This window comes from Anser anser, assembly GCF_964211835.1.
Source record: "Anser anser genome assembly, chromosome: Z".
Taxonomy (NCBI): Eukaryota; Metazoa; Chordata; class Aves; order Anseriformes; family Anatidae; genus Anser; species Anser anser.
The window spans coordinates 3,141,508-3,155,166 of NC_139723.1; the positions used below are offsets into that span (position 1 = coordinate 3,141,508).

The following is a 13,659-nucleotide window of genomic DNA, read 5'->3' on the forward strand; positions in this document are numbered from 1 at the left end:
CTCTTTGAAAAATTTTGTCAGTGAGTCTAATCCTGTCCTGATATTCTTCGGTTTCTTCTCTGCCTTATGTAGAGAAACTACCAACTACTTTCTTTGTAATTTCCAGTCCATTGCTTTTAAAGAATAATGACAATTACAGGGAGCAGCAGTAATGCCCTTGCTGTACCTTGGAAACTCATACCATTTGCTATTTTTTTTCTTAAAGCACTTTCTCACATAGCCATGTAAATACTGAAATGTCTTGATTTAATTTTCTTAAACAAGCTTTTAGTTTCTCCACTGAAAAGTAAAAACTCTAGTGCAAACTTCCAGGACCCAGTATTTATTGCAGTTATTTTAAAATCTGATAATATTTTCGAGCAGAACACATTTTCCATGATTGGGATCCATGAAACGTTCATAAAATGAGCCTAGGCACCAGCAATATGACCCACTGCAGTCACCAGGCATGTGATCTAGGGGGAAAGTGCCATTTATGCAGTATAAATAAAAGGCAGCTGAGGACAGGCAACCACCAACCCTGATGCTCTGGGAGCACTCCAAGGACAGCTTCATTTGTGTAGCTACACTAGAATTACCCTAACAATAGTGTATTCACTATGGATAACCACAGAGTGACACTATAAAGATGAAAGCATTGCCCTGTAGGAGCTGGTAAGGACAAATCAAGCTGGTGGATGTGGTGCTATTAGGATCTACTGGCATATCTCCCCATGTAGCAGAGCTACACATCAATAGTTCTAGCAGGGAATGAGCTTCTACACCTGCAACCAGTCTAGACTTCTCTGATAAACAGAGGCTTAATCACAAAAATAGCAATTCATCAAAGATGAAGTTTTTCAAAGCAGAACGTAAGCTTGAATGCATTTATAAAACCTCCCCTCTACCCTCCAGTCGTGTCCTCCCCCCTTCCTTCTTCCCCTCTACTCCCCCTTCTCCTAACCTATAAAATATTGTATAAAATAACTATCTATTTAACACTTATGTATCTGTACTCTATCTTTTCTCAGTTTCCATGTCCTTATACATTAATTCAACATATTTTGCTCTTCATTATATCAGGCTGGGCCCAATATGCCTGTTATGATTAAAATTATTTGACATTACCCAGAGTTTTACTATAAGTGACTCACTTTTAATTTTACTAAATTTTAACCTTTTTGGCTGAAATCTTCCAGGTGGGTTCTTTGCCTCAGGATACAATTTTATACAAAGTGTCAGCAAAAAGAATACATCCAATGGAGTTGGGTAACATTTATATATTTTTGTATTGTAAATGTACTCTGGCAATACTCTTTCTGAGAAGCATTGATGCCTTGAAGCTGGAGGTGTGAAATGTGAGCCAACGGGACTGAAAATCAATTGACAGGAGAGAAGGGAATAATGAGATCAAATGGGAGCTGGAAAGAGATGGTGTGGTGGAGGTGGCATGGGTGAAAGCCTAACAATCAACTGAAAACAGATACAGGTGAATGAACATGAACTGAAGGGAGAAGAGATTGGAGTGGATAACTGGTGGTGGCTAGCGAAGGAGAAATGGAGCAATATCCTAGGAGAGAGTGTTGAGCTTGTGTGGGAAGCCACTTTGGGATTAGAGTGAAAATTGGACTCATTGGGATAGTGTAAGGAAAAGAAGACACAATATAAGCAGGAAAAAGAGGCCAGAATGAATGAGAAGAAGGAATGGGATATCTTGGTAGTGATGAGGAGCTGAAGACAGCCCTGTGTTTGTCTTCTGAAAGGATTCTGTAAGATTCTGTTGCTGTGTGTTATTCTGACAGCAGAATGTATGAGTCTGTGAGCTCTGAAACTTCCTTTCTTGCTGCTGAAATACAAAGATGTGAAACTGTAAGAATAGACAGCATTTTTAGGTCCTAGTTGGTCTTTTTTTGTTTTATATTATATGTATATATATATAATATATATATATATTTATAATATATATATATATAAAGCCTAAGATATTCACTCTAAATCTATATTAAAACATTATGACTTCAGAGTCAGTAATGGTGAACTTAGGATATACCAGTATTAAGGTTGTTTAGATCATTGTAATCCACCTAGCATATAAGTATAATTCATGATATAATCTTTAATTGTATACATATGTATATAACTATATAGTTTATATAGTTATATATATATATGTATATATACTATATATAACTATATGTATTATATATACACATAAATGTATATATAGTATATACATATATATATGTATAGTATATATGTATATATATAACATATACGTATGTATAGTTTATGAATAAGGTAGGGGACATTATCAGATATATTACTCATGCATATAAAAAGAGTTATGGGAATAGCTGGAGTATTTCAAACAATGTCACAATGGCATATTTCTAAGAAGGAAGAAGCTTGTTATTTTGAACTGTTTCTTTAAACAGGTGTCTTGCACAAACTTGTTTAGCAGTGTCAAAGAAAATTCCTTACCACTCCAAGAAAATTGAATCTTTTTTCATTTTTTCAGGCAGCAAAATTAAATATGGCTATGATAGCTGCAGAATTTCTGGTGTGGGAAGGACAAGAAAGATTTCATGGACTGTGGGTAGAGAAAAAGAGACCCTGGTAAGGGTTTATCATGAGGTAACACAACGTGAAAAGTTCCCTAGTTACAAAGTTACAAAGATGCTGCAGTGTAATTCACCACTTATGGATGTCAGAAAAGCCTGTTTTCTTCTGAGCTGTGTGATCATTCAGCCATTTTGGAGCAATATAGCATTGGACAGTGTGATTTTGAAGTACAATGGGCCCTCCCTACTCTGGATGGACTTTGAGAAAAAGCATATATCAAATACCCCATGCAATCATTAACCTATTAGTTTTCCCAAAGGTTAAGGAACAGCAGATATGTTTTTATATATGTCACTTCTCTATAGGGTCTTACTTTACTAACATTGCTCTGAAATTAGTGGAAATTTGTGCAGTAAGTCAGTTCTGATTCCAGGATGGAAGGAGGAACTACCTCAAAAAGTATAAAACTGGTAGCGTGAGTGGGACATGTGTTATCACAGGTAAACATGTCACTTAGTGTTGTCTTCACTTTCCCTGATGGGAAAGACTGTAACTTCCACCTTAATCTTTTTTCACTGTACTGATATTTCAGAAAAAGTCTTCCTGCCAGCAGGGCAGAAACCAAATAATCTGCATAAATATCCACAAGGTTCTATTAGCATGAGCTAAAAGGTCTGTTCCTATAGCTCGTTCTGATGAATTTAAAACAATACAACCTCCTTTCTATTTCACAGTAATTAAAATGTTAATTTGCAAAGAAGTTTTACCACTTTTCTTAAAAGCCTTAAATTTCAACATGTAAATATCGGATTTTGAATATGAGCAGCCTCACAGTGGGATATGAAATCTGTGAGCCTGGATAATGCCTTTAAAACATTCAGAAGCAACAACAAAATATGTTTTTGGACATGCCAGAAGGAGTTAACTGTGATTAATTGCTTTTTACTCCGCCTCATTTCACGATTAAGATTTCTGACTCAAGGAATTGTCAGTATAAAACAGTATATCAAAGTTTCAATATCAGTAATAAAATGATACAGGAAGATATTCTGTGACTACTTAGAACTGAAAGCATTTTATTGAAAAAGGCCTTGTTTTATTTGGCAGACTTCCCTGATCTCCTACTGTTGACAAAACTAGCAGCAATTCCTATTTGAAGTGTACCAGAAGATGATCCTGCTCAGCAGAAGCTGCTGCTTTAGAGCATTTACTGGATTTATCTCTAAATTAATATTTTCATCTAACACACTATACACCTTACATAATCTTTAAATTATAGGAAAACGCTAGAAGGGTGTTCTGAGAGTTGGCTGCTGAAGTAATGTTACAGATTTATAGCTCTCTGAAGTCGACATTTGTGACTGACCTACAGCGCACCAGGGCTGCTATTTCCCTTTCCTGATTCATGATAAGTGCAGCTGTCTCCAAATAAGCCTCCAGAGCCCATTAATGCCCAGTTCATTCCCTTATGGTAAATATGCACATCTCTAGCTTCACTTTTTAATGGTCTGTTGCTGTTAAGTTAAATAGAAAATTAGGCTTCCTATTTTTTTCCTCCTTTAAAAATAAATTGTTCAACCACTAAGGTAGCGATGACTTTAAAGACTCCAGTTCATACATCTATGTTTCTGTTTAAATATGTATTAAATAAAAGAGAAGCTATTTATACACTAAAGACTGAAAAATCATATTTCACTTGTGTGATGGATTTTTAATCTCTCTTAGTGCGGTCCCCTAGCTTCCTTGCATTTGTTGTTTGAAGCATACACAAGATATAACTAATTAACAAAATCATTTGCAGGATGATAGGAAAGTAAATATTAAAAGGAACAAGAATACACATTTTTTAAATGTCAAAAAAAGCCAACATATTTGTCATCCCCACCTCAATTTGTTTTTCATTAATAAAATATACATCATTTTCCATTTGGAAAATTCAGCAGCAACAACACATTCAGCATAAAGCTTTGTCTCTTTGGAGATGAAATCTTTGTTTAAGCCTTGATGATGGTTTTTTTTTGTGTCATTGTCTGATCTGTCAGATTGTATGAGCATGTGTGTTTAGGGGTGCAGAGATGTGTGGCCACACCTGCTGTGCAAAGCTGCAAACTCACAACTCTCCCTACTACTACAATGTGTTGCACTCGGAGCTCCTTTGTTGTGATGGAAGTGATGGCGGTTGCGTGGCTGAAGTGTCACAAGTGTCAGGCCTCATTACAGTCACCACAATCACTCTAAAACAACCTCTTATTTTGGCCATTTAATATTGAAACGTGGGAAATTAAAAGCTAGATGCCTAATGGATTTGGAGATGTTCAATTGATTGTTCACTGGGATTTGATAACACAAAACAAAAATTAAAAAGGTCTGTTAATAGACTAATTTCCATAGTTCAGCTTGAATGCTCTTTTCTGGAGCAGTTTTTTAAATGATACCAATAACACCGTGCAGACAGGTGATGAGCCATTTAGATGGTATTTTAGCAAGTGATGAATTTCTTTTATGGAATTATTTCTGTATAGTGATATGATGTGCAATATTTAAGAAAACAAAATGATTCCTTATGTTTATGTTTTCAGTCATTTTCCACATTGGTATGTTGCAAATGCTTTTGTCTTTAATGCTCCACATACAGAAGAGGTGGGTTTAGATTTTAATGTATATATTCAGGAAAAAGAATATCTTTATGAACATTTGAATCACAGGTTTTATATCAGCTATTTCACAGGCAACAGCTATAAAATCTAGTCAATATTATTTCTGAATTCTCCAGTGATGAGCAGAGTTAAAGCCTGCAGTATTGGTTTGAAACATACCTGCATGTTAGTTACATTTTCTTTCAGTCATGTGTTGATTTTTACAGTTAATTTTATTCACACAAGTGAAGAAGTACTAAATTCCTCAATAGAAACCTGGAAATACATGAAGAACGCAGATATATCAAGTCATCTCAATAATTCAAATATCTGAAGGGATTTGAAATTTACTTGAGTCTATACGGCGTGTTGAATTCTTCTGAACACATTTTCTCACTATAAATCATATGTCTGACTTTTATTTTTCTTCAAAAAGTTCCTTTTCACAAAATGTAGGTTAATAGTTTGGGAGAAATTTTCACTACAGTCAAGATAGGAGTGATCATCACTAATTACAGATTACAGCTGATGATCTTTAAAAAATTGTGCTTAAACAAAACCTACATCTGTTGTCACCCTTATAATACCATGCAGTCCACTGCAGGATTAATCGATTCTAATCTAGATGGGTCTTTTTGGGGACCTTAGACCTATATGGCCTCATTAATTCAGATGGTACGTGACAGTTCAGAGGTTTCTTAAACCAGCCATAACCTGCATAAACAGACTTCTGTGCCATCCTGAGATGCACACTGTTATCGGGTTAGAATTTCTATCTTCCACCTGAAGTCATTAGCCAGCAAAACTAAAATACATGGGCTCCATTTTTTTCCTGAACCTTAGGAAACCACACACAGTATCAGTCTCTTACAGCACGACTAATGGCAGTAAAGCTTACAGGATCACTTATATAAATGTTCCAGTGTCTTCCAAAATTAATCAGTTACTCTAAAAACATGTAAGGGAAGGTAAAAATCATGAAAATTGAAGAGAAAAATAACAGAACTTATAAAGAGAGTAGTTCAGATATACAAATGGATATACAAATGGTTCAAGTTTGACCCACTTCAATTTTCCTATAAACTACAGACACAGAAATGCTGCTCTACATGACTACATTCACTGCTTTTTTTCCCTCTCTCTGCAGTCTTTTAGCACTTGCCATTTGCCTGAGGTCCAGTCCTCCTCTTTTACTGACCACTCCTCTTTCCAACCAGAAAAAAATCTGTTTTTCACAGCAGGTGTGATACCCTCCATAAGGGTGTTATATCACTCTGAAGAACAGCTGTACCCTGTCACAGAGATAGCAAAAAATGTTACCAGGTGTTAACACTGCTAGCTCTTCTACAGGTAGTCTAGAAATATGAGTCTAAACCTTTAGAATTCAGAAAACTTCTAGATAAACTCACCCAGGACTCATAAGTCTTCTCTATGTCAAAAATCTGTCAGATTCCAGAAAAGTAGAGAGATTATGGATTCAAGGTGAGCAGTTTCCTCTCTTCTGTACCAATCTGAGGAGAAGGTAGCACCATCCTCAATGAGTGATATCACCCAGAAATTGTGTACAACCAGCTTAGCACACCTCCAAAGAATATCTTTTAAAAGCACAACCCCCATAAACATTTTAGTGGTAAATGGGTCCCTAAAGGACAGCCAGTAGCAAATTTTCCTGGGCCCAAACCTAAAGAACTTTTATTTTAACTCATTGAAACAGAAGAATTGTATTTAACTCATTGACAGAATAAAGATGAAATAAAAACATATCTTTTATCTGTCTTAACATCCAAAGACCCATGCCCTTGAACTCCTGAACTACTATGAACACGGTTACAAGTCACTCTGAAGTGATCTTGCACTCTGCTTTGATGAGATAAATGTAATAAACCTTTACTATAATAAATATAACAACTTATGCCAAATGGGTTAAAGGCCACAGAATATTCATGAATAGCTATGAATACCTAAATTCAGATATTATCTGAACCTCGCAGCCCAGGCTGATCTATCTGGAATTTAGATAGACAAAAATTCAGTAATTATCTCAATTAAAATGAATGGAAAGTATAGCGGGAAAAGGAGAGCTAACATTGCACAGAAAGACTCTGGAATTTCCCGATTAGGGTGCAGAGAAGCCTACAAAGAAGAACATGTTGTAACAATACAAATAATCAGTTACTGATATTGCCAGAGTCACTTTTTACTACTAGAATTGTATATTTCAGAGAAAAAGTTTTAAGTTGCAGTACAAGGGTGAAAGAGGGTTATTTTTCTACCTCTCTGAATTCACGGTCATTGCAGAGGTATGATGGTATCCAATAAACAAGTTTTGCACAAAAGTGTGCGGAAGTACCGCTTTCTCCAAACCTGTGGTATCTTTGGAGGGGAAGGAAGGGACACACAGATCATCCTCAGCTTGAACAACCAGCAGCCAGTGGCTGATCCAGACCTGCTAAATGGCTTTTAACACTGATGTAGAAGAAATAGGAAGGGACTCATCTTAAAGAGCCTAAATCTCATCATCTCTTTACTAAATGAGCATTTAGCAAGGAGATAAAAGATTTGGCTATGTAAACCAATGGTTCTAAAGTTTCTATTATATTTCTGGAACACAAGTGCATTTCAAAACTCAAACTCTGGAAAAAAAAAAAAAAAGAAGGTACTACTACAACAAAAACAACTAATATCACCCGATTTATATAGAAATAATTTACTACTTTTTTTTTTTAAAATATATATATATTTTCTCCATCGAAGATGTCATTACTGTTTTATTGACTTCCAAGTTGAATGAAATTTTAACACTTCTGAAGGATTAGGCTTATATTCATAACACAATATACAGATACAAATTCTATGTAATCAAATAGTCTACAACAGCCTGTAACCTTGGAAATGAATAAGCCTTCCCTCTTTAATACACTTTGAATGTGCTATTGGTGTTAACCACAGCTTAAATTTTATTACATTTGAGGAAATGTTAAGAAACCATTCTACTTTCTACAAGGTAGTTGACTTTAAAATGAATTAACTTAGGGATACAATGTTGATATGGCAAGGGACTGCTTAAGTCAAAATGAATGAAAAAAATCTTTTTCAGTCAAAATTTAAGAAGAGCTTTTTTCTTTCATTATATTTCTAAAAAAGTGTCCATTCTAAAATTTTAATTCAGGGGACTAAGCTACCTAGGAATCTTCAATTATTTAAAAGCACACTGTTCTTATAATTTTATTTGCTAGCTTTCATGGCTTGAGTACAATTCATATCATCAATGAATCATCTTAAAACTTTTGACCGTGTTATATTTTACAAAAAAATATTCATAAGATGAATCATTCCTTTTGCATGAAATTAACGAAAACCCACACTATACATCAACCCCCTAAAAAAGAAAATGTGCTATTACTTTTGTGGAAAATATAAACAATAAAAACTATTATATTAGTGATAATTATATCTAGATCAGATAGTAAGAATCAATATTCTGACTTACATTTTTATGTGCCAGATTAGTCTTTATATTTGTTTTGATAGAAAAGCAGGCAACAGCCTATTTCATGGACAATAAATTCAAGATAGTAATGAGGAGTTAGTATTGCCTCAGCTAACTGCACACTGATTGGAGGGTCACATATTTGACATAGATCTACTATGGCCCTTAATGAATCTATATACTTGATTAGAGTTACTGTCTTTTATAGCAGTAAGTAGCTTCGCACAGAGAACTGGCTCATTTCAAATGGGGTTAAGAGTGTCATTCTGTTCTAAAAGAAAATAACCTTTAAAATGTTTCAAAAGAGTTCTAGGTTTCTTGTGAATTGTTTCCAGCCATTTCCTGTGCAAAAAGCTCAGACAGATTCTTCTGTCCTGACTTTGGAGATAAATAATATGTTTAAATGTGAAAATCCTTTAGGAAACAAAGATATGTGTAATTTTAGCTTAAGATCTCCATATTACTTTTTCTTTCTTCTTCTCAGAGATTTTTCCTTTTTCACTCCCTTCTCTTCTTTATTATTTCCATTGAACGCCTTTTCACCTATAATGCTCCTGTTTTTTGAATATGTCCAGATTCCCCTTTCTTTCATCTTGATTTCATACACTGGTTTTCAGTTTTCCATTTCAAGATCTTGTTTTCCTTTCCAAGATATTGGTCTTCATCTTCCAATTCTTTTTTTCTTTTTTTTTTTTTTTAATTCTCTTTCTCGTGTTGTCAGTTGCCTATTCAGGAAATGTGACTTTTATCCTCTCTATTGGCTTTTGTAAGAATTCACATTAAATAGAGACCAATTCTGAGGGTGGAAATTTGGCTCCACAAAGAGCAATATCAGATCGTTTCTTGGGTCAGGACTTCATCCTAGAAATGTAGGTAGCATCATCAACAATTTCAACCTACAAAATAATACTGGGATAATAATTCAGAAAAATATATTCCTATCTCTAATTTAAAAGATCACAAATGACTCATGCCCTATTCCAAGTCATTTCCCAATAAAACTGCATGAATAGCAATCCATGCATGTCACATATGGAATCTGCATAAAATAAGAATAATAGGGTGCAATTTGTAATTCTTTACAGGGGTACTATCCAAGATATAAAGAGCAATTTCCAGCTGAGACAAGCTTAGCTTGGCTAGGAAGATAAACCCATTCTGGCTCAATATATTAAAGCTGCTGTCTATGCAAGAAGCAGGGTCCCATTTCGAGATTTAGCTGTTGCAGCATACAAAGCACACACAGGATGTACAGGATATAGCACAAGCACAGAGTTTGGGATAAAAAAGACAATTACAATGGCTAACCTCAGATTACAACAGAGATGTTTTAGACCCAAATTCCATCTGTATTTTAGCAGAGCCACCAGATAGATTACGACCAAATTTCAAAGGAGCATAGAGGGATCACAATTCCTTTGATGCTATCTAACTTAATTCTCTGGGGAAATATACATTTATACATCTTGGGATAAGTAGTTTTTTTTTTTTTTTTCCATATTTGTCACTGATCCAGATGGGTACATGCCTTAGAATTAACCACTTTACCCTGGAGCAAGAGCTCTTACATGCTTTGCTTTTGCTCCATATCCTGGGTAGAGCAAGATTTGCTCTGCCATCGAATACTGTTGAATCTCTACTTCCAGGCCAGCTGTGTGAATGTCAACAGTTGGAATATTTATTTCTTATTTCTTGTTGTGTCACCTTGGCAATTTGTTAAGGACAAGTGTTTGTCATCTATTAAAATATATTGCCCTACTCTATCTCACTCTTGAAACCTTACAGTATCATGCTACAATGTTACTGATAGACTTTTTTTTTTTTTTTTTTTAATTCCAGGTTACTTTTAATCATTTCCTTTTTAGTTTCTATTCATTCAGTTTTGCAAAATATCCCTATAGAAAACATTGTGATAAAACAGCTGGCATAGCCTATGCCCTCTGTCATTCTATCTTTCAAACACAGTGATGGTGTTTTTCCTGGTAGTTGATTATGCAATCCGTTTATATGCAGAATGACGGTCCTTGTTTCATTCACCACCAGAGTTTCTATTTTAAGGCAGGATAACAGAAGTATGCAAGAGGAAAAAAAATAAACAATAACAAAAAGTGTTTTCAGAGTACTCCAAAACAGAAAAACATGATGTACATATTCTGGACGGCAGAAGTAAAACAAAAGGTTTTAGATTGTAGATTTAGATAACACTGATTTAGAAACCATGTTGGTCTTGCATCTAACTTGTTGGGCCAGAAAACTAACTTTTCAGGAAGTAGTCAGAGTTACAGAACAGCCCATTTTATATTCCATCAAAGTTTAACTTTCAAAACCCCATTCACATTTCATAACCTCTCATACAGAGATGGTGTTCTCAAAACATAGGCTTTTAGGATGCATAGGCTATTTCTCCATCTAGTATTCAGCAATAACTGGATGAGCTGTGCAAAGTTGAAAACAAGATTTCTAAGAAATGATATTATCAGCTTGGAGCCAAGAGCAACACTGAATACTGGCCTAACCCATTTTTTCAGATGTAATTTTTCTGACACATGCCAACTGTAATCTCCTTTTTCTTACTGTTTCTAACAAAGCCCCATTGTACAAAACTAACTCCAGTGGAGATTAATTGATTTACAATCATGGAACCATTTCCACTATCTCTTAACATTTATCATATAAGTTGTCGAACATGACACAAGTAAAATCCTGTTGCCTGCTTTGAACGAGTGAACATTTCTATTAACCATGCCACAAAACAGTAGGGAAATGTTTAATGTAACAGTAAAGTTCAGTTTTCTACAATCTTTTCACTACAATAAATTCTTGTGTTCGATATCCTGCCTTTATTTTTTTTTCCCCTCCAACAGAGTAAAGTATTACTCCCTGCAAGTGATAGTAATCTGTTTTTCTGTCCTATCAGGGATACCTTAACCAGGAAGCACTCTGCACACGTTTATATGTCTTAGCATAGAAAAGACAACCAGACATGCCCCATTAAAATATATCAATGAAAAATAACTTCTTCCTTTGAATTAACTAATATCTACGTTTAATGAAGCTCAGTTTATAGTGATTTTCTGGATGAAGTGCTCTTCTTTCAGCCTAATTATGTGCACAGCTTTCAGACAACAAGGAGTGTCTTTAACATTAGATAAGAACCTAGGCTTTTATCTCAATCAATAGTCTTTAGCCTTTGAACTCGTGTCAGAGGAAGACCAGTCCGTCACATTCAGTTCTACCTGACCTCTTTCTTCTTAATGTACAATGCCATTTACAGAAGAAAAACACACAGATATGCAGTATATAAGCAAATAAACTATTTAGGGCATTTTGTGTAGGGTGGGGGATGGGATCCTTTATGGCTGCAAAAATGTGTGACTGTAATGATGATGTTAAAATTTTCTTGTTTCCTTTCACTGGGCTTTGTGTATCTCAAAGGAGCCCCATATGGTGCTCTTTGTCCGTGTCATTACCTCGTTACAGCCGCTGTCTGCCAGCCAAAGGTAGAACGCTGCAGCTGTAGACAGCGATACAACTGGAATTGTCTAAGGTCAACAGTGCCGTAATTACTTTAAAATGTCAGCGTACAATAAAATACAACAGTTCATCTGGCAGAAAGCAAATTAGCTTTGACCATAGCGTAATTACCCTTTTCTCAGCACCATTAGAAGAGATCAAATCTCCACATTCAGTGTTTGAGGAAAGGCCATCAGAGTACACTCTACCTGACAAGGATGCACATTTGCCATTTTGAGATGTAATTAATTGTCCCTATAATAGAAATTTTTATATTTGACTCTGGAATTGAAATGTATAATAACCTGCCTTCTTCATATTTAACCATTTCCACTCTGAATAGATATGCATTGCAAAGTGAAACTAGGCGACATCAACACAATGAAAATGTGTTAACCACTCAGTCAATCAGTAAAAAACTGAGGCAAAGTTATTTTATCAATTAGCTTAAGTATAATCGGTCAGCCACTGATCTCACCCATGTAGATGTACATCTGAAATAACTTTACTGAAGCAAATAATGTGACTCTGAGTTTGTACTGGTTGCAGTGACTTTGGAATCCAGTGCATAATATCACATGGCCTATAAAGAGTTTACACAAAAATGCAAAAGAAATTAAGAATCCAAAATAATTGTGCACCATGAACAAATAATTTTCCAAATGACTTCTCCAAATTTCTCTTTTTAGTCTCTTCTTATTAATTTAAACTGAAACCTCACCAGCACTTTACTACAAGCCAAATACAAGTCTTGATCCTGATCTGAACCTCTGCCATAATCTCTTATGATGAAGACCTTCTCATCATGGGTGCCAGGATTAATACCTCATATTGAACCAGCTACTTCTTATAGGGGTCTTATTAACAGCATGTTCACCAGTGGTGTGGCAATCTGGTTAAATGAGGAACAAATGGTGAGAAACAGACCGGTGACTACTGTTGCTGTAGGGCAAAGCAAGGTGCCTTTCATGCATGTTCAGCTTCATTACTATTTAAAGATGTTGAAGAAGCTCTAAGCTGATTTAAGATGACATACAGTGTCTGAGCACTGTCCACTGTATGTCTGAATGTGTATTCACATGAAATAGTATTTCATATCAGAAGTCCCTTACTGAGTATTTAGGGAATTCCACCAAACTGAATTCATTCATACTCATAGTACTGTGTGTTTAATTTACGTTTATAGGATTTAAAATGTAGTGTGTTCTTGTGACTCTAGAACTAAAATATTGAAGGCTAGATTAAGGTAAAGAAACTCTGAATATGGCTAATATGAAAGACAAAAATGTTATGATACAAGCTAGAAATATTAGAAAGCACATAAAAATAGTCTTTTTTTTAAAATAGTTTTTCTTTTGCAGACAAACGTATTTGTACACATTCTTAGAGTGCAATATAATACAGCAAATAATATCTAGAAAATTAAAAGAATATCTAGAGCTAGATGTTAACTCTCATTGCAATAGTTTTAACAGGTTC

General features: G+C 35.0%; 1 long non-coding RNA gene across 1 annotated transcript; it reads right to left on the reverse strand.

The window, feature by feature from the left end:
• Positions 1 to 6,227: 6,227 nt before the first annotated feature.
• Positions 6,228 to 7,808, reverse strand: LOC310889070. Its single transcript, XR_014576355.1, has 3 exons — positions 7,451 to 7,808; positions 6,587 to 6,688; positions 6,228 to 6,469 (listed from the first exon to the last, which is right to left on the reverse strand). It is a non-coding gene; the product is annotated as an uncharacterized lncRNA (long non-coding RNA).
• Positions 7,809 to 13,659: the final 5,851 nt, after the last annotated feature.